We start from the raw sequence: 26,220 nt of genomic DNA, 5'->3' as shown, positions 1-26,220 counted from the left end.
CACGCAGACATGTGAACAAGAAAACCTCCACCCCTGTGAGTTGTGATGCGTGTCTGCCCCGGGTTAACAGATCAACAAAGTTGTCTAAATGTGAGTTTCCACCTTGATATCAAGTTGAAGCCCATCTCCTCCCAGCTGACATAGGGGGCTGCTGTGATGTTGGGAAATGGGAGGAGCTCAGGTGTCACTAACAGAGGAGGGAGGGAGGGGTCCCATAGCAAGGGGAGGGGCTGTGGGTGGGTGTGGAGGGCGCAGGGCCAGATCAGGAAGGAAACTTGTGGGGCTGAGGCGTTGGGATTTCATGCAAACAGCAGTGAGGAGTCATTGAAGGGTTAAAGGCAGAGCTGTCTTGAGCTGAAGGAGGATTTTTTTTGTTGTCAGAGGAGAAGGAGGTGGTCCTGGTTTCAGGACACTTACTGAGACGCCTGTAAGTCCAGATGATCATGGAGCATTTCCACAACCTAAGCAAATTTGGACACAGGATATGGTGAAAACCTGATGGTTTCTGCATTCAACAGGCACACACTGCCTTTCTACTGAACTAAATCAATGAGCAAGAGAATCCAGGTATGGAGATTTTTGTTTATAATACAAATTGTAGGATCTCTAAGACAGGGTCCTCACAAGAAATATGTGATATCACTGTTGAAAAAAAACTCCATCTCAGGAACACAATCCTCACACATGACGAATAGATCACAAGTAGCCCTGATATATTAATATGATAGAATACTGCTTAGCCATGAAAAAGAATAAAATAATGCCATTTGCAGCAACTTGGATAGACCTGAATTATGTATTTCTAAGGGAAGTACGCCAGAAGGGGAAAGATACCATATTACTCATATGTGGAATCTAAAGAAAGAAGAGAGGGGACACTAACGAGTTTAATTACAAAACAGAAACGACTCACAGACAGAGAAAACAAACTTATGGTTTCCGGGGGAAACAGGGTAGGAAGGAAAAAATTGGGAGTTTGAGATTTGCAAATATTAACTACTGTCTATAAAATAGATAAACAAATTTTTTGTGTAGAGAACTGGGAACTAGATTCAATATCTTAAAATAACCTATAGTGAAAAAGAGTATGAAAACAAATACATGTATGTGTGTATGATTGAAACATTATGGTGTACACCCAACACTGACACGCTGTAAACTGTATATTCTTCAACAAAAAGGAAAGAAATATATGACATGTGCACTACTAAATGGTATGCTTCCCGAACTAAATCATTTCCACAAATCACGCTAAACTCCATCAAAATTCTGAAAGCATTTCATGAGTTTTGAAATGGCTGCTGTTTCCAGGTTTCACATATGACCTCTTGCTTCTTCATGGAAAATCCAAATCTAAACCCTTTCCTGCAATAGCCCTACATGTCCTTCAAACCAACTCACTGTCCCCTTGTCACTGGTGCACACGTGGGTCAGTTAGCTTTTCTTGACTGCACTCTGGGAGGGAGCTGTAACCTTTGATGGTTCCATTTGCACAGCGTTGCAGCTTCCATGGACCAGGACTTCCATGTGGAAACAAAAACACTTTATCAGATGTGACTCAGCATAAAAAAAAAACAGAATCTGGGAAGCCGACCGTGGACCTGTGAATGGAGACAAGGACCAGGTGAGCTTCCCAACCAGCTGGGCCCTCAGGTCTCTGTTCCTCGGTGAAGCTGTGCCCCGTGACCAGCAGGGAGCGCTGTGGGCCTGCCCTGTGGTCCCTACACAGCTGCTCAGGGAGGACCACTCACTCCCAGGATATGAGCCTGGGGAGAGGCCTGTGCTCCTGATGGGGACACAGCAGTGTGTCCTCCCTGGCTAGAAAGTCCCCTTAGCAGGAACCCCTGTAGTCTATCAGATGCTTCCCCCCAGGGTCTCCCAACCGGGAGGTTACCCTCCATCCGCACCGAGTCTGGGCTATGAGCTGCGCTCCAGCACCAGGGCTCAGGGAGGGGCTGGGCGGTCCCTGGGAGGACACTCATTTGCATGGGCCTCCCCTCCACTGGCAGAGGCTGGCAAGAGAAGGAGGCCCAAGGCAGGCCAGCCCCAGTGTGGGGACCAGGGGACTGTGAGCACCATGGCCTGGACTCATCTACTGCTCCTGCTCCTCTCTCACTGCACAGGTAGGGACGGGCCTCAGGGACTGGGTCTCAGGTCCCCACCTGCAGCAGCCCCTGTGGCTCAGACTCTGGGAATGTTTCCTGCAGATCCCACGCCATCTGCCCTGAGTCTGTGTTTTCAGTGTCCCTCTCCCAGCTTGTGGAGACTCAGCTGCCTTTTGTCTCTGAGTTTCCAGGAGCATCATCCATACTCACCTGCACCCTTACCAGTGGAAAGAGTGTTGGCAGCCACTACATATCCTGAAACCAGCAGAAGGCTGGGAGCCCTCCCCAGTACCTCTTGTACTACTACTCAGACTCCAGTAAACACCAGGGTTCCGGGGTCCAGAGCCACTTCTCCGGGTCCAGGGATGCCTCGGCCAATGCAGGGCTTCTACTCATCTCTGGGCTGCAGCCCGAGGACGAGGCTATTACTGCTCTGCATATAAGAGCAGCTCGTACACTCACACGGTGCCCCAGCCCCACAGGGAAGTGAGACTAGAACTTCCCTTGAGCTCTCCCCTCTGGAGCTGTCACAGCCTGCAGACACCGGGAGACCACAGGGCTCAAGGACCATGGCTCCAGTGAGGGAGCAGGAAGAGGGGAGCTGTGTGCTCCCCCCACCCTGGTCTTTCGGGACCCGCAGACTCGTGGTAGTGAGGTATGTCCTCCGTCTCGGTCCTGCAGGAAAGACAGGGGACAGGTGTCTCCCTGTCAACAAGACCTGGTCTCCTATTATGGGGAGGGGCTCACAGAGCAGGTCTGCCCTGAAGTCCTCCTTTCTGCCTGGAGGAAATCCTGCCGCACGGTGTCGCCTTCCTGACAATGGCCTCCTGAACTCCAGGCTCCAGACCCCAGAGGGGCTTCCAGAAAAGCAGCTCCAGGGATGGGTTTGCTGGAAGAACCAGCCTCGGAGAGTGGAGAAGCCACCAGAGGGACAGGGGCCACTGAGGCTCAGGTTGAACTTTGAGGGAACCAGTCCCTGAGGACACATGGGGCACAATACTTCGATCACACACACACATATACATACACACATACAAATACAGAAACATACACACTCATACACACACGCACACCTACATACACATACATTTACACACACATATACACATACATACAAAAATACACACACATAGATACCTTCCAATATACATATATACACACATACACACATACATACTCACATATATACACACATACCTACACACACACACACACACACACACACACAGAGTTCTGGACTCCGCAGTGTTCTGGCTTGTCTGTCCCTGCAGAAATCAGGGAGCAGTCAGTGCTCACCCCACAGTCCTCAGAGTCAGGATCTGCAGGAGGCAGAACCTCCCTGTGCAGAGACAGCAGTGACAGTGACATACAGCACGTCCCAGTGTCACAGCAGGCAGATTGCTAGATATGAGCAGAGAAAGGGGGACACAGACCAAAACGCAGTAATTGTGCAGAAAGGAGGGGCACAGGCCAAAGGCAGGAAACCATACATCAGGTAAGCACCAGGGGTCCCAGGGCAGAGGAAGTAAAGCAGGAACCTTTGGGCTGATAAGTGGTCACATCTTTTGGGGTGATGAGTGAGTGGCCTGGAGAATGACAAAAAAATGGTCAGAAAAGGCAGCAATTTCCAGTGTCCAAATGTAACCATTTGCTCATTATGCCCTCATTTCCAAAAACTTAGCCTTGCAGATCAGAAGTACCCATCGTGCACCGACGCCATGACACTTCCCAACCAGACTAAATAAGATCACAAGTCCCTCCTCCCTTTGGGAAGGTGGAGCTGGGATGAGGGAACAGGGCCCCAAACCCTTCCCTCCCCAGTGAATATTCCTCCTATTCATTTTCACACCCTGTGTAATAACTTGCCAAGAAACACAGGGCAGCCGCTCACGTGAGCCTGCTGCTCTCCCCTTGACAGTGTACTATCCATCCCTTAATAAATCCTAACTTTGCTTTTTTTAACCACTATGTCTTGTCTCTCAATTCTTTCTGTGATGGGACAAGAAGCTGGAACGCCGGTAACATCCACTGGCAACACCAGTGTCGGGGACGGCCAGGACAGTCCCGGACCGCCTGCTCTGCTGGGGTGACTCTGATGCTCTAGGTCCCAGGGTGAGTCTCTCCTCCCCACCGGCAGCTCAGCCCTGCGACTACCTTTGGGTCCACGAAACGCACGAGGCCGCTCGGTGCATCTCTTCAGGGACAGCCACTTCTGAGCAGTGTGGGGACCTGACACACACCCTCCCCTGCACTCTCAAGGCTGGGCTGTCCCTCCCTCGGGCACCACCAGTGACACGTCCACCCAGGCAGACCTCTGCTCACACGTCCCCTGTCCCAGCCCAGAGTCAGAGGGCTGTCACCTCAGGGACCCGGCACCATTGTCTGTACTTCCCCAAACTCAGACCTGGGACACTGACGTGACTTCTGGGTCCTGTGGGCCGTGAGTAACAGGAATTCATCCTCCAGTGTCAGACATCCGTAGGTACAGTGTCTCCATCCTGAGTTGCTATACACAGAGCAGGTGTCACAGAGAAGATTGAACTTGACTGTATGTTGGGTCTGTCCTCTTTTGTCCAGTCTACATTCTCTGTCTTGCAGACCCAGAACCTTTGAAAAGGAATGTGGCCCACAGCTAGAAATGAAAATCTTAGCCCTTTCTCAAAGCTCTGCTTGCCAGGCTGGACCTTTAAGGATAATGCTTTTCATTCCCATGGAGATGAGAAGTTGCAGAGCAGAGAATCACATGTGTCTTGTGGGACCATTGCAGCACCATTGTGACCAGACCCACCTGGACAGCTCCGCAAACACAGGATTATCGCAGCCCAGCTGGGGCCTGGCCGGCAAAGAGAAGCCTGCAACGAGAATCCTGCAACCACCAGCCACCCCCATCCCCTTGTGGCAAAAAAGAAGCCTGAATTCTAACTCGGGTAAATGGTCCTTTGGGGCCCTCATCCAACATCTTCACCTGCTGGCTTTCCAAATACAGTCGCTATGCTTTGCCCCAAGGCTCTCTTCCCCACTTACTGGCCTGTCATTTGCACACAGTTGGGGCCAGGGTACCAGCATCTTTGTGCATCACCTTCCAGTGTGCAGGGTCCTGGAGGCCTGGCTGCCTCCACTTAGATTTTAAGGGAGAAGCCCCAGGCCCAGGCAGAGAGGCTCTGTGCGGGGGAGGCCTGAGCAGAGCAGCTGCAGGATCTCCTGCTGAGCTGTGGGTGACAGTGCCACCCCAGTGGGCCTGGGGGCCTGAGGATCAAGCAAAGAGAATTACTCTCAGCCAGGGGGATTTATTCTGCTCACAGCTTGACCACACACTTGCCTCGGGGAGTCATGGCCCAGGTAACGTCCAGGCAAGACAGACAGCCTCACGCCAGGAACAAGTCTGCAAATAAAAATCACATGCAATGCTCCCACGACATAGTAAAGGGACAGCTGGGGAGGGGAGGGTCAGAATTCCAACAATTGGATTCTGCGAGACGAGCTCTGGGGCATCCCTGTCAGGGTCCTGATCCCTGTTCCAACCCCTCACTCACTGGACAGAACTTTCCTTTTGGGCGGAAGAGGAAGATGGGAAGGGTGAGCCTCTGTCCTGCTCTGTTCTTATGCTGTGTGCACAGGGGATCGGTGACCCTACTTTCTACCCCTTGTAATCTCCACCTCTCCTCCAGGGTGTGAGTCAGAGTGTGTTGAGTCAGCCGCCCACAGTATCTGGGTCTCTTAATTATATATGTAATACGTAAAATTTTATATATTTCATAAAAATGTGTAGTAAATTAAATTTACATATTTATTAAAACAATATGTTATATATATACATAAAACTACATGCATTGTTTATATGTGTAATGTTTTAAAATTAATACATTTACTAAAATATACTGTATATCATATATATACATTTAACAGTGTATTTTATATAAGCATATATAAGATATTGTTTATTATAGTTTATAGTGTTAAGTAAAATATATACTATATAATGGATAGATATAGAAATATTTTCTATTATATGTTACATATTGCACATTCTATATTACATGTTAATAATTGCACATCTTGTTTATATTAATGACTGCTTGTCATGGGGGCTCCCATTCTTTCTGCGACTTTGTCTCCCTGATTACAGGGTCCTTGGTCAGACTGTGCTACACCTTCCACCATGTCCCAAGTCTGCATCTCTGTGTGTGTGTGTGGTGGGGGGGTTCTGTGCGTGCATCTGAGAAATGAGTGAGCAGACATTTCTCTAGCACTAAGTCCAAGCTGGAAGGCATCATGGTAACATTCTAGGAAACACACAAAGAGCTCTTACTAGGACTTAAAATAGAAGGCACAGAGACCAATCTAATTTACTGGTTCTAGAAAACACAGGAAAACTGCCCAACAGAAGCCACACCAAATTTGAAAATTTTGGCTGAAGGTTATTTTTGCACAGAGACAGAAAAGTTCCTCAAAGTCAGAGTTGAATCCAGCAGATGTCAAGAAAAATTCTCCGGGACCCCAGAGATGATTTGGGCTGAGGCCAGGGTCTCTGGGGAGTCTCTGTGAGGGGGAGAACATGGACTGTGGATGGAGAGCAGATGTGAAGAGGTCTTAAACCACAGGTCAGATGCCCCTTTGAGGGAGAGAGACGCGGAGGTTTCAACGCGGATTCCTGACCCACTGCAGGAGAAGAAGATGCCGTCCCTGGACACCACGCTGGGGAGCTCACTGGAGCTCTAGGTGGTGGGGGCAGAGGCATCAGCCTGGTCTTTCACATCCAAGGAGCCCAGCCCAGAGAAAGCTCTTACCGGTCCGACAGCATCACCCAGAGCCACCAGGGGGAGCTGTTCTCTGTTCCTCCCTCACTGTGCTGGGCTCCTGGCCCCATGGTCCTCTGCCATATGCCATCTGCAAACCCTCAAGTCAGCGCTGGCTCCTCATTGCAACCCAGACCTTCCCCCCAAGGAAAGCACTGAGTTCCACTCTGGTGCCTTGAGGAAACTCCAGACAATTTAGAAAGTTGGCTCAGGGCTCCCTCCAGAAGTCAGGAATCCCTGCTGGCAACGGTAGAGAATTCCAGTTTTGTTTTATTAGACAGTGCAAGCTATCATAAGTTCATGCTGACTTTGTCATCTTTTCTTCTGAAACCTGCAGTTAAACGGATGAGACTGCATATAATAGATCATTCTTCAAAAAATGCAGGTTGTCACCCCCAGCCTGGCTCTGCAGCTCTATGTGTCCCTTCTCCAGCCCTGGTCCGACCTCTGCTGCTCCTGGTACCGGGTTGAGAACTGAGTCAGGGGAGACCCCTGTCCCCTCTCACCCGAGGCACAGGCTCTGTGACTTCTCAGTGGGCTCACTGCTGGAGGAGGAGGGACAACTTAGCTCCTCCGAAGAAGACAAGCAGGGATTTCACAGAGGAAGGGAGACCTGTCCCAGGGATGGGGGTAGCTGTGGGCAGGACTAGATTTCTGGGCCGAGGAAGAGAGGATCCCACTGTCTCCTCCTTCAGCCCTCAGGCTCTGCAGGGAAGATATTTAGGACTGAGGTCACAGGGGCGGGGGGAGTACATTTGGTGACAGGGGTCACCCCCATCACTCAGTGCCTCATCACAATGCCTTATGCCCCGCATCTGCTCCCTCTAGACCTCCCCTAGCAGACATCAGGTGACACTGGGCAGGGAGAGGGAGGAAGCTGACCTGCATGAAGCCCCTTCTCCTCTGAGTCAGTCCGGGAGGGAAGAAAAGGCCCGAGGACCCCACAGTTCAGCCCAGGATGCTGAGGAGCTGCATCCCGGGAACATCCCCACCATGGCCTCTATGGTGCTTCTGCTCGGGCTCCTTGCTCATGGCTCAGGTCAGGGGCCAGGACGCTCCATCTTTGAGGGGCGCTTAAGCCAGAGGTCAAGGTGACCCTGCTCCCCATAACCACCCCTGTCTCTCTCCTGTCAATTTTAGAGGTGGATTCTAAGACTGTGGTGACCCAGGAGCCGTCCCTGTCAGTGTCTCCAGGAGGGACAGTCACCTTCACCTGTGGCCTCAGCCCTGGGTCTGTCACTATCAGTGACTACCACAGTTGGTACCAGCAGACACCAGGCCAGGCTCCCTGAGCTCTTATCTACAGCACAAGCAGCCACTACTCTGGGGTCCCCAATCAATTCTCCGGATCCATCTCTGGAAACAAAGCCGCCCTCACCATCACGGGGGCCCAGCCCGAGGACGAGGCCGACTATGACTGTGCTCTGCACACAGGTAGTTACACTAACAGAGTGATGTAACTTCAGGGGAAGTGCTACCAAAACCTCCCCCTGAGCTCAGAGGGCTCAGCCCTGAGGGGCAGGAGAGGAAGAGGGAGGGTGAAATGTCAGCACCACAGGGGAGGGGGTGCTGGGCCCCCATCTCCTGCCCAGGGGTTCCAGGCCATGTGCCTTCTCCAGCCTCCCCCAGAGTGTGTCCATCACTCCTAGGGGTTCCCCTCTCCCCCAGTATGATGGTGACCGGACTCAGCTCCAAATTCTATCTAGTCGCTGTGAGACTCAGGAATCCAGCACCACCAGGATGACCTTCCCTGTTGTCCTTGCTGATCTCTGGCTGGACAATTATACTCCCTGCACGGCGCCTTCAGCAGGGGTCCCAGCAGTGCTGGCAGGACCTGGGTTCCCACCCTCCTGAATGAAGTGAGCCGGGCCCTGTCATCTCTTGAGGAGTGTTGGGGGTCCAGATTGCATAGTGGCCATCTTATTAGAGCATCGAGCCAGAGCCAGGCAGGTCATCGGTGTGGTCAGCTGTCCAGTTCTCCACCCAGGATTCTGGCAGCACAGGGGGAGCTGGGCTTTCTCCCCATCCCTCAGTATGAGACTGAGTGAGGGAGACAAGGTAGGTTGCTCTGCATGCCTGTCCCCCTGCTGGGGACTGTGGAGCCAGTGAGGACTGAGCCCTGAACCCACCTGGATTAACAGGACTGAACCCCGGATGGGGGCAGGGATCAACACTGCAGTGCCCCTCCCTCTCTGGTGTCCCTGACGCCACGGAGCCCAGTGGGCCGAGCACCCGCCCACTGCAGCAAAGCAGCCCCTCTCAGCCTGGGTTCCCTCCCTGAGGTCAGCAGGGCTGGCAGGCGTTTGGTACCCATGCCCCCTGGATGTGATGAATTGTTGACCACAGCTGCCCCATGGTTCCTGGGAGAGAGTCAGTGGCACAGAGCAGTGGGGTCAGGACCCCACTTTGTTGGGACAGTGGATGTGAACACACCCCAGTCTTCTGCTGCAGGATGATCCCTGATCAGTGAAGAGTAAATGGGACTCAGAGTTTTTTTTTTTTTTAACATTTTTTAATTGTGTTATAGTCATTTTACAATGTTGTGTCAAATTCCAGTGTAGAGCACTATTTTTCAGTTATATATGAATATACATATATTCATTGTCACATTTTTTTTCTGCTGTGAGCTACCATAAGAGCATGTATATATTTCCCTGTGCTATACAGTATTATTTTGTTCATCTGTTCTAAATTTTGAAATCCCAGTCTGTCCCTTCCCACCCCCCGCACCCTTGGCAACCACAAGTTTGTACTCTATGTCTATGAGTCTGTTTCTGTTTTGTATTTATGTTTTGTTTGTGTGTTTTTTTTTTTAAGATTCCACATATGAGCCATCTCATATGGTATTTTTCTTTCTCTTTCTGGCTTACTTCACTTAGAATGACATTGTCCAGGAGCATCCATGTTGCTGCAAATGGCGTTATGTTGTCTGTTTTTATGGCTGAATAGTATTCTATTGTATAAATATACCACTTTTTCTTTATCCAGTCATCTGTTGTTGGACATTTAGACTGTTTCCATATCTTGGCTATTGTAAATAGTGCTGCTATGAACACTGGGGTGCAGGTGTCATTTTGAAGTAGGGTTCCTTGTGGATATATGCCCAGGAGCAGGAATTCATGGGTCATATGGTAAGTCTATTCCTAGTCTTTTGAGGAATCTCCATACTGTTTTCCACAGTGGCTGTACCAAACTGCATGCCCACCAGCAGCGTTGGAGGATTCACTTTTCTCCACAGCGTTTCCAGCATTTGTCATTTGTGGACTTCTGAATGATGGCCATTCTGACTGGTGTGAGGTGATACCTCATTGTAGTTTTGATTTGCATTTCTCTGATAATTATTGATACTGAGCATTTTTTCATGTGCCTATTGATCATTTGTATGTCTTCCTTGGAGAATTGCTTGTTTAGGTCTTCTGCCCATTTTTGGATTGGGTTGTTTGTTTTTTTCTTATTAAGTTGTATGAACTGCTTATACATTCTGGAGATCAAGCATTTGTCGGTTTCATTTGCAAACATTTTCTCCCATTCTGCGTGGGATTTTTTTTTTTAACTTATGGTTTCCTTTGCTGTGCAGAAGCTTGTAAGTTTAATTAGGTCCCATTTGTTTATTCTTGCTTTTATTTCTATTGCTTGGGTAGACTGACCTAGAACATTTTTGAGGTGTATGTCAGGTAATGTTTAGCCTATATTTTCTTTTAGGAGATTTATTGTATCTTGTCTTATGTTTAAATCTTTGATCCATTTTGAGTTTATTTTTGTTCATGGTGTAAGGGAGTGTTGTAGCTTCACTGATTTACATGCTGCTGTCCAGTTTTCCCAATACCATTTGCTGAAGAGACTGTCTTTATTCCATTGTGTATTCTTGCCTCCTTTGTCGAAGATTAGTTGACCAAAAGTTTGTGGGCTCATTTCTGGGCTCTCTATTCTGTTCCATTGGTCTATATGTCTGTTTTTGTACCAATACCATGCTGTCATGATGACTGTATCTCTACAGTATTGTCTGAAGTCTGGGAGAGTTATTCCTCCAGCCTCTTTTTTTTTTTTTTCTTTAGTAATGCTTTGACAATCTAGGCCTTTTGTGGTTCCATGTAAATGTTATCATAATTTGTTCTAGTTCTGTGAAATATGTCCTGGGTAATTTGATAGGGATTGCATTAAATCTGCAGATTGCCTTGGGCAGTGTGACCATAACAATATTGATTCTTCTAATCCAGGATCATGGGATATCTTTCCATTTTTCTAAGTCTTCTTTAATTTCCTTCATCAATGGTTCATAGTTTTCTGTGTATAAGTCTTTCACCTCCTTGGTTAGATTTATTCCTAGGTATTTTATGACTTTGGGTGCTATTTTAAAGGGGATTGTTTCTTTACTTTCTTTTTCTGTTGATTCATTGTTAGTGTAAAAAATGCAACTGATTTTTGAACGTTAATCTTGTAACCTGCTACCTTGCTGAATTCTTTGATTATTTTGTGGAAATTTTAGGGTTTTCTATATATAGTAACATGTCATCAGCATATAGTGACACTTTTACGGCTTCTTTTCCAATTTGGATCCCTTTTATTTCTCTCTCTTGCCTGATGGCTGTGGCTAGGACTTCCAAGACTATGTTCAATAGGAGTGGTGATAGTTGGCAGCCTTGTCTTGTCCCAGATTTTACTGGGGAGCTTTTGAGTTTTTCACCGTTGAATAATATGCTGGCTGTAGGTTTGTCATATATAGCTTTTATTATGTTGAGATATGTTCCCTCTATACCCACTTGGGTGAGAGTTTTTATCATTAATTGGTGTTGAATTTTTTTTCAAATGCTTTTTCTGCATCTATTGAGATGATCATGTGGTTTTTCTCCTTTCTCTTCTTAATGTGATGTATTCCATCGATTGATTTGTGTATTCTGAACCACCCTTGTATCCCTGGAATGAACCTCACTTGATCATGATATATAATCTTTTTATGTGCTGTTGGATTCTATTTGCTAATATTTTGGTAAGGGTTTTTGCATCTATCTTCATCACTGATATTGGTCTGTAATTCTCTTTTTTGGTGGTGTCCTTGCCTGGTTTTGGTATCAGAGTGTTGGTGGCTTCATAGAATGAGTGTGGGAGTATTCCCTCCTTTTTAGTCTTCTGGAAGAGTTTGAGAAGGACTGGTACGTGTTCTTCTTTGTATGTTTGGTAGAATTCCCTGGTGAAGCCGTCTGGTCCTGGATTTTTATTTGTAGGGAGGATTTTTCATTGCTAATTCGATTTCATTTGTAGTGATCATTTTGTTCAAGTGGTCAGTTTCTTCTTGATTCAGTCTTGGTGGACTGTAGGTTTCCAGAAACTTGTCCATCGCCTCTAGGTTATCCATTTTGGTTCCGTATAGTTTTTCATAATATTCTTGTATGCTATTCTGTGTTTCTATGTTATATGTTGTAATTTCTCCATTTTCCTTTCTTATTTTGCTGATTTGTGCTCTCTCTTTTTATTTCTTTGTGAGTTTGGCCAGAGGTTTGTCGATTTCATTTACTCTTTCAAAAATCCAGCTTTTGGTTTGATTGATGTTTTTCTGTGTTCTTTTAAATCTCTATTTTATTTACTTCTTCCCTGGTCTTTATTATTTCCTTCCTTTTGCTTTTTTCCCCCTCTTCTTTTTCTAATTATTTTCACTGGTGAGTTAGATTGTTTATTTGAGATTGTTCTTCTTTTTTGTGGAAGGCTTGTATTGCTATAACCTTCCCTCTTAGCACTGCCTTTGTTTCGTCCTATAAATTTTGTGTGCTTATGTTGTTTTTTTTTTCATTTGTCTAAATGTATTCTTTAATTTCAAATTTGAGTTCATCATTGACCTATTGGTTTTTTGATAGCATGTTGTTTAATCTCCATGCTTTCCTTTTTTTCTCCTTTGTTTCTCTGTAGTTGACTTCTAGTCTCATGGCATTGTGGTCAGTAAAGATGCTTGAGATAATTTCTATCTTTTTAAAATTGTTGAGGCTTCTTTTATGCCCACGTACATGATCAATCCTAGAAAATGTTCCATGTGCACTTGAAAAGAATGCATGTTGTATTTTGTGGGGGTAAATGCTCTGAAAATATCCACCCAATCTAATTTTTCTATTGTATCATTTAATTTTTCTGTTGCCTTATTTATTTTCTGTCTGGAAGATCTGTCTAGTGATGTTAATGTGGTGTTAAAATCTCTGACAATGATTGCATTCCCATCAATTTCCCTCTTTATCTCTGTTAGTAATTGTTTTATGTACTTGGGTGCTCCTATATTGGGTACATATATATTAATGAGTGTAATAGCCTCATCTTGTATTACTCCTTTAACCATTATAAAGTGTCCTTCTTTATCTTTCTTTGTGGCCTTTGATTTAATGTCTACTTTGTCTGAAATCAGTACTGCAACACCTGCTTTTTTGGCTTTTCCATTCGCATGGAATATCCTTTTCCATCCTTTCTCTCTAAATCTGTATGTGTCCTTCTCCCTAAAGTGGGTCTCTTGTACGCAGCATGTTGAAGGTTCTTGCTTTATTATCCAGTCTACCACTCTGCGTCTTTTGACTACAGCATTTAGTCCATTAACATTTACAGTAATTAATGATGTGTGTTTATTGCCATTTTGAACTTACTGTTGCAGTTGATTTTGTATTTCCTCTTTGTACCTTTCTTCTTCCTTTTGTGGTTTGGTAATTTTCCTTTGTATTTTGTTGGATTTCATTTAGTTTTAGTGACTCACTTGTAAGTTTTTGGCTTGTGGTTACCCTTTTTTTTGTAAGTCTATTAGCCCATTACTATAATTGTTTGTGTTAAACGGATAGTAATATAATCTCAAACCCATCCTACCGAGAACAAAAAATTTAAAAATGAAAAAAAATACTCTTATTTCCTTGCTTCACTCTCCCTCTCTTAATGATTTAGGTATCTTCTTTTATGATTTTGTGTTTATTCTATTTGTAATTCATGATAGTTTTCAGCTTTTCAGTTATGAGTTTCTCATTTTTGTAGCATCCTGTTGCTTTTCTATTTAGAGTAGACCTGTCAATATTTCCTTTAGCATGGGTGTAGTGTTGTAAACTCTCTAGATTTTTCTTGTCTGTGAAATTCTTTATGTCTCCTTCTATTCTAAAGGATAGTCTTGCTGAATAAGGTATCCTAGGCTGCATCATTTTTTCATTCAGGACTTTGTATATATCTTGCCACTCTCTTCTGGCCTGTACTGTTTGGGTAGAGAAATCAGCTGAGAGCCTTGTGGGTGTTCCCTGTAACTCACTGTTTTTTTGTTCTCTTGCTGCCTTAGGATCATTTCTTTATCCTTGACTCTGGCCATCTTGATTATGATATGTCTTGGTGTGGGTCTGTTTGGGTTCTTTTTGTTTGGGACCCTCTGAGCTTTCTGTACTTTGATATCTGATTCCTTCTTTAGTTTTGGGAAATTTTCAGTTATGATTTCTTCAAACACCTTTTCAATCCCCTTTGTTATTTCTTCCCCTTCTGGAACCCCTATTATGCGTAGATTGGCGTGTTTTATGTTATCCCATAGGTCTCTTATATTGTTTTCATTGGTTTTTATTTGTTTTTCTCTCAGCTGTTCTGATTGGATGTTTTCTGTTGTTCTGTCTTCTAGGTCCCTTATTTGTTCCTCTGCATTATCTAGCCTGCTTTGTACAGCCTTTAGATCAGCTCTCATTTCAGCAAATGAGTTAACCAATTCTACTTGGCTCTTCTTTATATCTTCAGTTTTATTCTTGACATGTTTTATATCTATAAGCACTATCTCTTTTAGTTCCTTCAGTGCTTTGATCACTCCTTTTGTGAAATCTTGATCTAGCAGAACATCAATGTCTATTTCATTGATCGTTCTTTCAGGGGATTTCTCTTGCTCTTTTAATTGGGAGTGGTTCCTCTGCTTCTTCATATTGCTGATATCTCTCTGGCACTGTGGCTTAAGGAGTATCAGTTATCTATTGTGGTCCTTAAGGACTTTATTTATTTATCTATCTAAAGCCTATGCAAGGTTAAAGCTTAAAAAAGAGAGAGAGAATTTTAAAAGAATGGAAAAAATAAGGTTTGAAAACAGTGTATAATCAATAAGAGAAGAGCAATTTGAAACAGAATAGCAATTGAGTTGACACATCTATCACAAACCTTTAAAAAAGGAGAAAAGATCAGAAAACAATACCTGAAACCTGTGTATAATCAATAACTAGATGTCAAGACCAAGAAAAATACAAGTGAAACGAGGTCGATTTTTAAAGATAATAATAAAAAAAGATTTTAAAGGAAAAATTTTAAAGGGATTAGAAGTGGAGACATATACAATTGTTTAAAAAGTAAAATTTTTAAATGTAATAGAAAATGGAACAGATTTTAGAAAAGAGCAAACAAGAAAGAATTTTGAAAGAAGGGAGGGAAAAAAGGTTTGAAAACAGTGTAGAATCAATAATAGAAGAGCAAGTTGAAGCAGAATAGCAATCGAGTTGAGACATATTTTAAAAACCTTAAAAGAAGGAGAAGAAATCAGTAACAGGAGATCAAAACCAACAGAATGAAAATGAAATGAGGTGCATTTTTAAAAATAATAATAATAAAAAGGTTTTAACAGTAAAATTTTAAAGGGATTAAAACAGTAGACGTATGCAATTGTTTAAAAAGTAAAGATTAAAAAGGTAATAGAAAATAGAACAGATATAAAAAAATTTTTAAAAAAAGGAATGTTTTCTCCCGGTGACTGTGCTGTTGATGATTTTATCAAGAAGTCTTTCTGTCTTTGCCCTGTGTCGCAAACTTAGCTTGCTGCTTCCAGAAGCCCTCCGTCTGTGCCATCATCTGTACTGCTCCCAGTGCCTGTCGGCAAGCAGATGGTGCCCCCTCCCAACACTGGGTCGGGTGCTGAGCTCTTAACCTGTAGACAGGTGTGTCACTCCCCCTCTTGATGCCACAGTCAGTTGCTGTGCTCAGGAGAGGTAGGCAGGTGGCCTCCCGCCCTCTCCTGGCACTGGTAGCTCCCCTGCTCTGTGCAGCTGCCTGCTCTGCCTCTGCAGGCCCTCCGAAGGCAGGCTCGGGGAAGATCGCGGAACAGCCCTGCACATGCTCCATGACAAAACTCAGCTCCTTGTTTTTCTTGGCAGCGCAAGTTCTCTGAAGTGCCAGAGCATAAAGATCCTATCTGCCTTGGGCTGCAAACAAGTCTCTGTCCAGCCTAGGAGGTTGGGGAGCCCCCAGGTGCGGATTCAGGTGTCAGAACCGTCCCTGCCTGGGCAGTGTGCACAGGAGGGTATGGCAGCTGTGGCTGTGACCTGCCGCTCTACTACCGAGGAGACAAAGGCTATGGCGCCCCTCCCCCCAGGGCATACCTGCACTGTTGCTTCGCTATTTTTTTTCATAATTTGTGGGAGGGCCCTGGTTGTTCTGCTCTGTATCCCCTCCCACCCACTGCTCATAGCACCCTGCAGTCCCCTGAGGCTGTCTCAGTACATCTGTCCCAGTCCTCCGCCAAGGTCGGGCAGCCTGTCCCGCCCCATAGCTTCCAGCTCGCGTCTCTGGCTGGGTGTCATAGGGACCCTTTGTGCCTGTTTAACTTAATTCTGTCGGTCAAGGTCTGCTCTGTACAGATCTGAGCCTCAGAGGCTCCCCCTCCGTCCTCTGACCTCTTTGTTGGAGAGGGGGAGATTCAGCAAATGGGTGTCATTCATCCTTAGCCACTCTCTCCCCGTGGGACAGGTCCCACACTGTTTTGCTTTTTCTTCTTTCTTTTCTCCTCTTCTCCTACCAGATTCGTAGCGTCTTTGTCTTTTGAAGAGGGCGATGCTCTGTTGGAGTTCAGCAGGTGCTCTGGTTGGCTGGGTGGGTCCGTGGATGTGAGTTTTGGTGTATTTGTGGGAGAGGGTGAGCTACGAGCATCTCTCTATTCCGCCATTTTGGCCCCTCTCTTGGGACTCAGAGTTTCTTGATGTCTCCTCCCCAAAGTTCAGAATCCAGTAAAAGTGTCACTTGTCATATCAACAACCAGGAAAATAAATCTTGATGTGAAAACAGAATCCATTTTCAGCAATACTGAGATGACTCGATGATGACATATGTTTAGGGAACATCATCAAAACTCTGGATAAACAGGTATAGATACTGGGAGCAAAAGGAGCAGGAGGTGAACTCAGGTAGAAATAGAACCAGGAGAACAAAGTGGATGGAAAAACACACCTGAAAATCAACAAAGGAAAATAAAAAGAATGTCTCTGCATGTGCTGAAAAGCATGTAATGCACATTATTTAATTTGTTTATCAGATTATTGAGTGATGGACTATTATTAGGAAGAAAAAAGGGCTGCCATCCCTTCTGCGTCATTTCCACCACCATGAACATTCCCGCGAGCGTCACCAGGGGGCGCTGTGGGTCTGCTAAGAACCCACCAAGGCTGGGCTCTATCAGGCTCCTACTGCCAGGGCCTACACCCGGGCTCACTGGCCGGAGCTGGACGTGGGAGCAGGTACTTCCTCTCAGGGGACAAAGTCCGAGCTCCGACCTCCGCAGGCCCTGCCTGTGTGTGGAGCTGCCACATTGGGGGAGGACCCAGCAGTGGATAGTGAGTAAGCTCCTGTCCCCATCTGGCCCCAACCCCCTTCCCCAGGAGCAGAGGAGGAGGAGAGGGGACCCCGGGAACCAGCGCCGCCCCCTCCTGTTCCTCTCAGCCTCCCTGGCTTCTCCTCTGACTTTTCTTCGAGCTCCTCCTTTGCGCTTTTGCAGTTCCTCGTGGTTTGTCCTCTGGGCAAAGAGGTTGGGGTGGCCATTGTCCCTGCACCTGCTCCCCTCCCCCCAGGTGCCTGGTCACCTGCTGATGAATCTGCCCTGTGCAGTGTCCCATGAAGATCTGGGGGAGGGGTTCTGGGACCACCCATGGCCTGGGTGTTGCCCTCTGCTCAGGGATCCTAGCTGGGATTCCACCCTCCCCGTGGACACATACAGATACCAGCCCCTGCCCACCCATTGACCCCTCAGGCAGAGGGACCAGGGAGGGATCAGAGAGCTCGGGAGCAGTTGCATGCCTGGCACCTTCCTCTTTCAGAGTATGAAGAAAGGGAGAGACCTAGAGATGCTCTGCTCAGCTGCGAGGCCACAGAAGACAGAACCCAGTGACCATCCCCACCATGGCCTGGCCCCCTCTGCTCCTCACCCTGCTGGCTCACATCACAGGTGACTGGATGAGGGACAGGGGAGGGGGCCCTGAGACGACACCTGGGCCTCATGTCCTCTTCTTGTGTCTGGACCCCAGAATCAGCATCTCTGTCTCTCCTGCTTGCAGGGTCTTGGGCCCCATCTGTGTCGACTTAGCCACCTTCTGTGTCTGGATCCTCGGGCCAGAGGGTCACCATGTCCTGCACTGGAAGCAGCAGCAACATCGGGTGTGGTAATTATGTGCACTGGTTCCAACAGCTCCCAGGAACGGCCCCCAGACTCCTGATTTATGATGTTAACTGTCGAGCCTCAGGGGTCCCTGACCGATTCTTTGGCTCCGAATCTAGCAACACAGTCTCCCTGAACATCAGTGGGCTCCAGCCTGAGGACGAGGTGGACTATTACTGTGCTGTGGAAATGAGTAGTCATCTTTATGCAGTGATGGAAACCCCTGGGAAGCTCCTGCCTAACCCTGCTCATATGCTCAAGGGCTCAGACCTGAGAGTCAGGGCTACTTACCTCCAAGTGAATTCAGCCAGAAAGAGGAAGATAAATACCATATGTTATCTCTCCTGTGTGCAATCTGAAAACAAGGACACAAATGAACTTATCTACAAAAGAGAAACAGACTCACAGACCTAGAGATCAAATTTATGGTTACCAGGGGCTAAAGTGGGTGGGAAGGAATGAACTGGGAATGCGAAATTTTTGCTTCTTGTGGAGCTATGGGAATGCTAGCTGTCTCGATTGTGCTGGTGGTGTCACTGGTGTGTACATCTGTCATCATTCATCAAATCGTGCATCTGAAACGTGCATAGTCCCCTGCACAGGAATCATACCACATAAATGTGTTTAAAAAGAAAGTTGATCCGCACCCAGACCCAGACACATCCTCTATCCTTCTTCCCATACCAAACGCTTATAGTCACTGCTTAACGACTATCGTGAGGAAAAGGAGCATTTTGGAAAGTTCACCTTCACTGCTGCCCACGAGACAGTTCATGCTCTCCTGATACCTATTCACCAGACTTCCCTCCTCTTCCATTTTGAGCATCACTTCATTATCTCTGACAAGGTTTACGTTTTAATTGTGTAAATTTGAAACAAGTCTAAACTGTATTATTATGCATGTGGTAGATTTTTAAAGAAATATTAATTTTGGACAGTGTTGCTCTCTGAGAAGTTTGACAGTCAGTTTATATCACCAACTGGGCTCAAAGCTCAGTCCATGGCCTGTGTATGTCCCTGGACCGACAGTGACCAGACAACAGCCCACAGCGACCCCCCACAGCCCCGCCTCAATCACTACTACCACTAGAGCCAGTTTGACCTGGGAGCAGCAGGGGACACTGTGGGTCCCCCCAGGTCCTGCACAGTGGGATCCCCTGTTGTGTAAACCCCCAGACTCCCTAGGGCTGGAGTGTAGGGGCTTGTGTTTGTTTTGGGGGTTCAGCAGTGTGTCCTCTCTGGGCTGGGCAGGATCTCTGCTTACAGGTAACTGTGGGTCAGCAGCCTCTTCCTCCTGGTTTCTCCAAAGGGGTCAACTCTGAATCTCACCCACCTGGGCTCAGTTTCCAAAACTCAGCCATCAAAGGAGGGGAGTTGAAAAAGGCCTTGACTGTGATTGGAAAAATTATAACCCCAACCACCACAACACAGTCGGGTTGGAGACAGGGCCACTGAAACAGCTGCCAGGCCCCGTGTCCTCTCCTGACTTGCTCTGTGTGGGGCGGGATCCCCACTCAATGTACGGAAAGGACTGGCCTCCTCCACCTGGAGGAAGAGACACAGATGTGGGAGCCACAGCTCTGAGTGCAGAGCTGGGCTCAGAACAGCAGTGAGAATGGTCAGAGGCGCTGCTCCATCCCTGAGTGACCCCTGACCATCACGTCTGCTCAGCCGGATGATGGCGGGACTGCTTGGGGTACAAGGGGCTCCTGGAGGACGTGTTGGCAGGGCACTGGATGAGGTGGATGAGCACTGAAGGAGTCCATCTCTACACGAGCAGCTTTGGAATATAGCAGCAGGAAGAGGGAGGCTCCAGGTGGGGAGTCAGGTGGGTAGAGAGGACGGGGTAGGGTTCTGAGGGCATGTAGGACAGTGTGGGACATGCCTGCGGTGCCCTTCCCAACTGGGAAACCCCTCAGGGTTCCAGGAGTCCGGCCAGCTGTGTGTGCACTCGGTTCCATGGACCTGCCAGGACCCAGGGTCACTGAGAGCCAGGTTCCTCCTCCAGGGTCACTCATCTCCTCCTCCTATCTGTCTTCATGCCTGTGAGCACCCAGGGCAAGGAGGCTGGAGCTCTCAGACACCTGGTCTATTCGCATATGTAACCCCAACCGCTTGTGTAATTCAGGGAGATAAAGAGCTTGGGGAGCCTGATCTCCACACCAGAGCTTTAGGGGTCAGCGTCTGAGTTTCCACCATGACCTGGGCTCCTCTCCTGCTCACCCTCCTCTCTCACCTCACAGGTGAGTCCCACCTTACCTTGGTGGCTGGGATGGGGGCCTCCAGCTCTGCTCCTCACCCCTCCCTCCTTCACCGGGAGTGGGGTCCTGCTCTCACACCCCTGTGTGTCCCCAGGCATGGCTGACTCAGCCCCAGTCAGTGACTGGGTCCCTGGGACAGACGGCCACACTCACCTGCACGGGAAACGTTCACAGTATTGGCAACGAGGGGCCAGCTTGGCTGCAGCAACACCAAGGCCAGGCCCCCAGACTCCTGACCCTCAGGAATAACCACCAGCCCTCAGGGCTCTCAGAGAGGTTCTTGGGCTCCAGGTCTGGCAGCATGGCCACCCTCAGCATCTCTGGGCTCCAGGCTGAGGATGAGGCTGATTATTACTGCTCAGCCTGGGACAGCAGCCTCAGCGCTTACACAGTGCTCCAGGCCAGCGGGGAAGTGAGACCTGAACCCTAAGCCTCCAGCCTTGCCTGGCCCCTGGGGCCTCACAGAGCATCGTTTACCCTCCCAGGATGAGACCGGGGCTGGGTCTAAATGGAAAACACTCAGCTGTCCAAGGCTCCACCCAGGATTCTGGCAGCACAGGGCAGTTAGACTTCCTCCCCATCCCTCAGTGTGAAACGGAGCGAGGGAGACAAGGCAGCCTAGTCTGCACTCCTGTCCCCCTGCTGGTGACTGTGGGGCCAGTGAGGACTGAGCCCTGACCCCCCTTGGCTTAACAGGACTGAAACCATGGTAGAGGCAGGTATGCACACGGCGGTGTCCCTTCCTTCCTTTTCTCCCTAAGGCCAGGAAGCCCAGGGGGCCGAGCACCTGCCCACTGCAGCAAGGCAACCCCTCTCAGCCTGACTTCCCTCAATGGGGTCAGCATGCCCAGCAGGGGGCTCTACCCAATGCCCCCTGGATGCGAAGGGGCTGGTGACCATAACTGCCCCATGGTCCCCGGGAGAGAGTCAGCAGCACAGAGCCATGGGGTCAGGGCCCCCTCTGCTTGGTCAGTGGCAATGAACACTCCCCTCAACTTCTGCTGCAGGATATCCCTGATCAACAAAGACTAAATGGGACTCAGAATTCCTTTTATCACCTCCCTAAAGTCCAGGATCCAGTACAATTGTCACTTGTCATATCAAGAACCAGGAAAATAGATATCGATGTGAAAACCGAATCCGTTGACATCAATACTGAGATGACTCAATGATGACATATTTTTCAGGAACAACATCAAACCCATGATGAACAGGTAAAGACACAAGGAACAAATGGAGCAGGAGGTGATCCGAGGTAGAAATAGAACCAAGAGAATAAGGTGGATGGAAACATAGACCTGAAATACAACAGAAGAAAATAAAAAAGAAACCTCTCAGCAGGGGTTCAAAGACATGTAATGCACATTATTATTTAATTTGTACACTTGATTATTGAGTGATGGATTTTGACTAGGAAGAAAAAAAGGGCTGCCATCCCTTCTGCATCATTTCCACCACCATGAACAATCCCTCGAGCATCACCAGGGGGCGCTGTGGGTCTGCTCAGAACCTGCCAAGCCTGGACCCCACCCAGAGGCTCCCAGTGACAGGGGCCCTACACCTGGGCTCACTGGCCAGATCTGGACTTGGGAGCAGGTGCTTCCTCTCAGGGGACAAAGCCTGAGCCCTGACCTCTGCACGCCCCACCTGTGCATGGAGTTGCCACCTGGGGTAGGAGCCAGCAGTGGATGGTGTGTGGGCTCCTGTCCCCATATGGCCCCAACACCATTCCCCAGAAGCAGAGGAGGAGGAAGGGGGACCCAGGGGACCAGCCCTTACCCGTACTGCTCCTCTCAGCCTCCCTGGCTTCTCCTCTATCTTTTCTTTGTGCTCCCCCTGCTGCCCTTCCGTCTGAATCATGACTTTCCTCCCAAACCCGGGCTCCTCTTCTTCCTACAACCCTCCACCCTGTGACCTCTCCAGTCATTCTCAAGGTCACTGTCAGAAGCTGGTGACCTGTTCCCAGATCTTCCAGGAACCAGACATTCACTCCCTCTTCCTCCGCCTGGAACCTCTCAGATCCCTTCCTATCCGAGCGACCTCATGTCTCTGGACACCCAGGTTTTTACCCCCGCTCAACCCTCCATGCTCCCCACATGTCCCCCCCTTTCCCAGGGAATCTAAGGAGTCCCTCCAGAAGCTAATGGATCCCACAGACACACCCCACTCATCCTCTCTGCCCATCAGATGAGGAGTCTCATGGGAAGGGAACCCCGGCTTCCTAATGAACTGGGAATGGAGATCCCAGCTGAACTGTCTCTGTCCTCAGTTCTAGTACCATTGATTTCATGTGCACTGAGCTCAGGAGACACTGGGGTCTCTCGACTTGGAGAACAGACACCTGTCCCAGATCTCTGCTCAGGGGTCCCTGGGCCCAGCACTTCGGTCCTCTCAGGGACCCTGGTGACCCTAGGGCCAGATCAGACTGTACACTTTTGCAGGCATGACACTGGATACAGGGGACACTCCATGCCCCGGGACAGGCATGGTTTGGCTGAATACAGGACCTAAGTTGCTTGAAGGGCCCTTGGTCCCGGGGTGAGGGGAGAAGAGAGCCAGGCAATGGTTACCTCAGCAGAGCTCGGGGGCGTCTGCACCATGGCTTGGACACTGCTCACCTACTCCCCCCCCCCCCCTCCAGTGCACAGATCAGGATGCCCTCAACACCCTGACTCCCAGCTCTCTAACCCCCTGCACCACCCACAGGGAACATCCATCCTTGTCCTTCCTCTGGACATAACAGGTGTCTGTGTTTCCAGTCTCCCTCTCCCAGCCTGTGCTGACACAGTCGCCCTCTGCATCTTCCTCCCTGAGAGCCTCAGCCAAGTTCACCTGAACCCTCAGCAATGGCTACAGTGGTTGTTATGTGGACTGGTACCAGCAGGACCCAGGGAACGGCCCACAATTCGAGATGGGAGTCGGCACCAGCGGTGTTGTTGAATCCAAGGAGGATGGGGTCTCTGATCGCTTCGCAGGCTCGGGCTCTTGCCCAGAGTGCTACCTGACCATCCAGAACGTCTGGGAGGAGGCCAAGACTGACTACATCTGTGGGGCAGACCGTGGCAGCTACGTGTAACCCACAGTGACTACCCCAGAGTAGAAGTGACACAAAAATCCCACTGACAGCCCAGTCCCACCCCTCATGTTGCCCATCTCACAGTTCAGGGTACGCCTCTTGACCTCCCCTGAGAGTTTCCACCTTCCCAAGGATTTTCATAACTCAGCCTCTGTCAGTGAGGATGGTCTGTGCACAAACTACCTGGTTTCAGTCCACAGCGAATGTTCCCCTGGGTTGGAAAACATAAGCCAACGTGGACTGAATTCCAGTGAAATACGTACAGCCCTGAACTTCAAAGCTGCAAAACACCGTTCCTGGCATCCTTCACTTTTTCAGTCAGTACGACATTCAGGTCGCTGCCCACTGGGAAAAGTTACACAGAGATGAATCGACAAGACTGTGGTTGGATCGACTGCTTGTATGCACATGAGTTTTGGAACATGGAGGCTGGACGTGTCCTAAAGGGTGTCCTGGAAATGCTGGTGCTGTGGTGTATGTTAAAGTCATGGGTGAGGGGGTAGGCAGAGGGTGAGAGGAGGGGAGATTGAAGGAGGGAAATTATCCTGATGAGGGCTGATGGGGGAGTGATGGTGTGAGAGGCCCCTTAGTTTATCACCATGGATTTCTGTAATGTCAGTGATTTCCACGAAGACAGACATGCGAACAAGAAAGCCTCCACCCTTGCGCATTGTGATGCGTGTCTGCCCCAGGTTAACAGATCACCAAAGATGCCAAAATATGTGTTTCCACCCTGATCTCAAGTTTAAGCCTTTATCCTCCCAGCAGACAGAGGGGGCTGCTGTGATGTTGGGAAGGGACAGGAGCTCAGGTGTCACTGACAAAGGGAGGGAGGGGGTCCAGATGGAGGGGAGGGCCTGTCATTTGGGTTTGAGGGGGCGGAGCCAGATCAGGAAGGAACCTTGTGAGGCTGAGGGGTTGGGATTTCATTGCAAACAGCAGTGGGGAGTCATTGAAAGGTTGAAGGCAGAGTTGACTTGAGCTAAAGGAGGGTTAACACCATCGTCCTGAGGAGAAGCGGGTGGTCCTGGTCACAGGACAGTTACTGAGTGAGACACCTGTGAGTCCAGACGATCATGGAGCATTTGCACAAAGGAAGCAAATTTGGATACAGGATATGGTGAGGACGTGATGGTTTCTGCATTTGACAGGCAGACATGGCCTTTCTACTGAAATAAAACAATGAGCAAGAGAACCCAGGTGTGGACATTTTTGTTTATAATACAGAAAAATTGTAGAATCTCTAAGACAGGGTCCTCAGAAGAAATATGTGACATCACTGTGAAAAAAAAAACTCCATCTTAAGAATGCAATCCTCACACATGACAAATATATCACAAGTAGCTCTGATATATTTATACAATGGAATACTACTCAGCCATGAAATAGAATGAAATAATGTCATTTGCAGCAAGTTGGATGGACCTGAAGATCGTCATTCTAAGTGAAGTAAGTCAGAAGGAGAAAGATACCAGTAACACTCATGTGTGTTATCTAAAAACAGAAAAAAGAAGACATTAATGACTTTAATTATAAAACAGAAACAGACTCAAGTACAGAGAAAACAAACATGGTTTCCTGGGGGTAGGAATGGATAAACTGTGAGTTTAAGATTTGCAATATTAACTACTGTCTATAAAATAGATAAACAAGTTTTTTGTGTAGAGCACAGGGAACTAGATTCAGTATCTTAAAGTACCTATAGTGAAAAAGAGTATGAAAACAAATATATGTATGTGTGTATGACTGAAACATTATGCTGTACACACAACACTAACACATTGTAAACTGAATATTCCTCAATAAAAAGGAAAGAAATACATGACACATGCACTACTAAATGATATGCCTGCCGAACAATATCATTTCCACAAATCATGTTCAACTCCATCAAAAATCAGAAAGCATTGCATGAGTTTTGAAATAGCTGCTTTTTCCAGGTTTCAATAATGAGTTTTTGCTTCTTCATGAAAAATCCATATCTAAACCCTTTCCTCCAACAGCCCTACACATCCTTCAAAACAACTCACTGTCCCCTTGTCACTGGTGCACACGTGGGTCATTTAGCTTTTCTAGACTGTACTCTGGGGGGGAGCTATAACTTTTAATGGTTCCATATGCACAGCATTGCAGCTTCCATGGATCAGGACTCCATCTGAAAATGAAAACATTTTATAGGACGTAACTCAGCATAAAAGAACCGCAGAATCTGGGAAGGCTACCATGGGCCTGTGAATGGAGACAGGGACCAGGTGAGCTGCCCAACCACTGGGCCCTCAGGCCTCTGGTCCTCTGTGAGGTTGTGCCCCGTGAAGCAGGGGACGCTGTAGGTCTGCCCTGTAGTCCCTGCAAGGCTCCTCAGGGAGGAGGACTGAATCCCAGAGGCTGGGTCTGGGGGCAGGTCGTATGATCCTGATGGGGACTCAGCCATGTGTCCCCTTCAGTGGGCAGAGTGCCCTGAGCAGAGTCCCTGTGGTCTCAGCAGGTGCCTGCTCCCAGGGTCTCCCAAGGAGTAGGCCATCCTCCATCCCACTGAGTCTGGGCTATGAGCTGGTCTCCAGCATAGGGGCTCAGGGAGGGGCTGGAGGAAACCCAT

At 48.1% G+C, this 26,220-nt stretch overlaps 1 protein-coding gene and 2 gene segments (V, D, J or C); all 3 read left to right on the top strand.

Moving 5' to 3' along the window:
• Window positions 1-26,220, top strand: part of LOC102523413 — a 442,357-nt gene that overhangs the window by 132,726 nt on the left and 283,411 nt on the right.
• The window catches only part of LOC102521144, a 383,406-nt gene that overhangs the window by 80,827 nt on the left and 276,359 nt on the right, over window positions 1-26,220 (top strand).
• The window catches only part of LOC102511799 (immunoglobulin lambda-1 light chain-like), a 401,923-nt gene that overhangs the window by 110,505 nt on the left and 265,198 nt on the right, over window positions 1-26,220 (top strand). The window lies entirely within an intron of this gene.

This window comes from Camelus ferus, chromosome 32, assembly GCF_009834535.1.
Source record: "Camelus ferus isolate YT-003-E chromosome 32, BCGSAC_Cfer_1.0, whole genome shotgun sequence".
Taxonomy (NCBI): Eukaryota; Metazoa; Chordata; class Mammalia; order Artiodactyla; family Camelidae; genus Camelus; species Camelus ferus.
Note: the sequence above shows the minus strand (reverse complement) of the source record. Positions and strands in the feature narration are given on the sequence as shown.